The 4,423-nt window shown below is 42.9% G+C and overlaps 1 non-coding gene across 1 annotated transcript; it reads right to left on the minus strand.

The window, feature by feature from the left end:
• Positions 1 to 710: 710 nt before the first annotated feature.
• Trnat-ugu lies at positions 711 to 785 on the minus strand. The gene has a single exon. It is a non-coding gene; the product is annotated as a tRNA-Thr (tRNA).
• Between the last annotated feature and the right edge of the window lie 3,638 nt (positions 786 to 4,423).

A 4,423-nucleotide genomic window follows, 5' to 3' on the forward strand; every position in this document is an offset into this window, starting at 1 on the left:
ATATATATCGGGCGTGCGCTTGAAGTTACTTGGTTAAATTCAGTCAAACGGAATTTATTTGTTTGTTCAGTTTCCTCGAAAATTCGGAAACTTTTTAATGAAATCCGTCTACACGATATTCGTTCTGGGTAGGAATTAATGAAAGACTTACACTGTAAAGCTTCCGAAATTTTGAAGCAATATTTCAGATAATGATGAATGAAATACTCTTGGAAAGTGAACTAAGCAATTGCTCATCTCCTCCTTCTGCATCTTCCACCTGATGCTTAAAGGATGGTTCATTTATACCTTTTTGTTGTTAAAAAGAAGAATTGGCAATACAACGTACGTTATAAATGCTGAAGAAACGCCACCGTGAATGATATCATGTGCGCAAACTAGGAGGACAACAAGTAAGTAGCAAAGGTAATTGTTAGAATGCTTCCAATTTTACACGGTCGCTGGTTTTGTTACAGCCAATATTTATATGAGGTGCGATGAAAGGGCGTTGCTGCGGCCTGCATACAACATAGCACGATTCGTATGCGGCCATCTAAACTCCGACATGTAGGCAAGGCATTAGCGTGGCATTCGTGTCTTTCTTACGTGCTTGCAGTAAATGCCGAAGCGTGAACTATGGCGACGTTATTGCGAATGTAATTAGAATTTTATTAATACCTTCAACTGCTAACAGGCGTTGATATATATCAACGGGGACAGGTGAAAATGTGTGGCCCGACCGGGACTCGAACCCGGGATCTCCTGCTTACAAAGCAGACGCTCTATCCGTCTGAGCCACCGAGGGCAAAGAGAATAGCGCGACTGCAGGGACTATCTGGCGCAGGCCTCCCGCGAGACCCAAATTCTCACCTTGTATGTCCACACACTACATCAGCGGTGTCCCACCCCAACACACTCATTACTCGTGGGAGACATTCTTACCAAGTTCCGTGAGAGTTCGTGGAACATGTGTGCATCCGCACAGAAAAAGGAGGTCATGGTCGGTGTTGCGAGAACTATATACTTACATGGATATGGCGTCTGTTCTTTCAGACATGCCCGAAAGAACAGACACCATATCCATGTAAGTATATTATTACGATTGCATTCAAGCTGGACCAACACGCTGTTATTCTTTTCTTGGCTACCGAAGAGCAAACACCGATAGACAAGGTTCGCGATAAGGAATGCTGCTGCATCATGAGAACGCGCGTCCCCATATCGCAAATATCGTAACGCAGAAGTTACGCCAACTCAAGTGGTAAACACTCGAGCACCCACCCTTTAGTTCGGATCTTTCCCCATCCAATCACTTCGCCTTCGGTCCCTTCAAAAAGGCGTTAAATGGGTCAACGAATATTCTGGGAGGAGGATATGCAGCAGGCAGTATTACGGGATTCTTCACGTAGCAGGACACAGCATTTTACCAAAGGCGTATCTTCAGCCTGGTACGTTGGTGAGATGGTTGCAACAGTGCTCACGGTGATTTTGCCTGGCTGGTTTGCCGATTTTGGACTGTACGACCTCCGAACGAAAACTTTTTGGTCGCCCCATATATATCTTATCGGAGTGTCATGATGAACTGATAGTCAACGCGCTATTCGTAGCCGTGGTTATGATGCGCTGACTTTTTCTTTTTTTTTTTTTTTGTAAACAATGGTACATATACAGCTTTTTTACCTGAAATATGATCCCTGCTCACACGGTACACTTAATAGTATACATTTCTGTATGCGTAACGTGCTGTGAGGTTATACGAGGTGCGGCTAGAAAAAAACCGGACTGATGCTGGAAAAAACATTTATTTACAATTATTTACAATTTCATGTTACCTCCTTCAATGTACTCTCCTCCTCGGTCTCTACACCGCTCCATACGAATTTTCCACTGTTCATATCAATGCTGCAGATCATTTTCGGTAAGTCCGTACATTACTTCCGTCGCTTTTTCTTTTACTGCTTCAACAGTCTCAAATCTAGTTCCTTTCAAAGCTGACTTGACTTTAGGGAAAAGAAAAAAGTCACAGAGGGACAAATCAGGTGAGTAGGGTGGATGATCTAAGATGGGAATGTTGTTGTTGTTGTTGTTGTGGTCTTCAGTCCTGAGACTGGTTTGATGCAGCTCTCCATGCTACTCTATCCTGTGCAAGCTTTTTCATCTCCCAGTACCTACTGCAACCTACATCCTTCTGAATCTGCTTAGTGTATTCATCTCTTGGTCTCCCCCTACGATTTTTACCCTCCACGCTGCCCTCCAATACTAAATTGGTGATCCCTTGATGCCTCAGAACATGTCCTACCAACCGATCCCTTCTTCTGGTCAAGTTGTGCCACAAACTTCTCTTCTCCCCAATCCTATTCAATACTTCCTCATTAGTTATGTGATCTACCCATCTAATCTTCAGCATTCTTCTGTAGCACCACATTTCGAAAGCTTCTATTCTCTTCTCGTCCAAACTATTTATTGTCCATGTTTCACTTCCATACATGGCAACACTCCATACGAATACTTTCAGAAATGACTTCCTGACACCTAAATCAATACTGGATGTTAACAAATTTCTCTTCTTCAGAAACGCTTTCCTTGCCATTGCCAGCCTACATTTTATATCCTCTCTACTTCGACCATCATCAGTTATTTTGCTCCCCAAATAGCAAAACTCCTTTACTACTTTAAGTGTCTCATTTCCTAATCTAATTCCCTCAGCATCACCCGACTTAATTAGACTACATTCCATTATCCTTGTTTTGCTTTTGTTGATGTTCATCTTATATCCTCCTTTCAAGACACTGTCCATTCCATTCAACTGCTCTTCCAAGTCCTTTGCTGTCTCTGACAGAATTACAATGTCATCGGCGAACCTCAAAGTTTTTATTTCTTCTCCATGAATTTTAATACCTACTCCGAATTTTTCTTTTGTTTCCTTTACTGCTTGCTCAATATACAGATTGAACAACATCGGGGACAGGCTACAACCCTGTCTTACTCCCTTCCCAACCACTGCTTCCCTTTCATGTCCCTCGACTCTTATAACTGCCATCTGGTTTCTGTACAAATTGGGAATGTTGTGTTTTGCCAAAAACGTCTTCACTGACAACGCACTGTGAGCTGGGGCATTGTCTTCGTGAAGGATCCATGACTTTTTTCTCCACAAATCGTTCCGTTTTCTCCGTACTGGCTCACGTAGGGTAGCCAGGACGCTAATGTAGTAATGCTGATTCACTGTTTGTCCCTCTGGTACCCAATCAATGTGCACAATCCCTTTGGTGTAAAAAAAAACAATCATCATTGCCTTGAATTTCGATTTTGACATTCTTGCTTTTTTTTCCAGGATGTCAGAACAAATCATTCTTCGGCGTTCCTTCTGTTCAATTGTGAGACACTTTGGAACCATTTTTGAACACACTTTGTTCATGTTGAAACTTTCATGAAGAACCTGCCTAACACTTTCCTTGTCAACTCCTGTTAACTCAGACGCTGCTCTGATTGTTAAACGGCGATCTTGTCGAACAAGTTTACCGATTTTTTCAATGTTTGCATCAGTTTTTGCTGACAATGGTCTGCCAGTGCGAGTGTCACCACTGGTGTCTTCGCGGCCGTCTTTAAATCGTTTAAACCACTCAAACACTTGTGTTCGCGATAAATAATCATCGCCGTACACTTGTTGTAACATTATAAACGTTTCATTTGCAGATTTTCCTAGTTTGAAACAAAATTTGATGTTAACACGCTGTTCTTTCTGTACACTCAACATTTTCCGACGCACAGACAAAACGTCAACTACTTAAAACAGACGCCACGGGCAGACTGAGTGCAGGAGGCAGATGAAACTCGAGCAGTAGGCGGAGCGAGAGTCACGTGACAGGCCACGCGACTTTCAGCCTTATTGCATTCGTTTCATTGTTTCACCAGTACTAGTCCGGTTTTTTTCTAGCCACACCTCGTAATTGAGCTTTCCCTGTTTAACATGTTATAACACGGAAACTAATTACCGTACGAGGACCAAACTTGTAGTATTAATTTCAAAGACATGGGGAAGAGAAATAATGCAGAATCAGTTCAGTTGAAACACTTTTAATGTGCTGCTACGGTACTTCTTACCTTTACATACTGATACCATTACTGCTACAAAAGCGACACTTAATATGGCGCCCATTAGTGTCCGGAAGAGTCTGAAAGCGCAGTATTGCATTCTGCGCACCAGAACGAAGCATGTCCGTAGGGACGCTGGCTACCTCTCTTTAAATGCTGCGCTTCAGATCAGCACATCTGTGATGTTCCCCTGGTAAACTCTGTCCTTCAGGTAACCCCACAACCAGAAGTCATAGGGAGTGAGATCAGGTGATTGTGCTGGCTAAGCATTTGGAAACGATCGGCTGATAATTCGATCGTTTCCAAATGTGTTGCGGTGACGCAGGTGAACTCCACGAGCTATGTCGATGTG

The sequence above is a fragment of the Schistocerca americana genome, chromosome 3, assembly GCF_021461395.2.
Source record: "Schistocerca americana isolate TAMUIC-IGC-003095 chromosome 3, iqSchAmer2.1, whole genome shotgun sequence".
Taxonomy (NCBI): domain Eukaryota; kingdom Metazoa; phylum Arthropoda; class Insecta; order Orthoptera; family Acrididae; genus Schistocerca; species Schistocerca americana.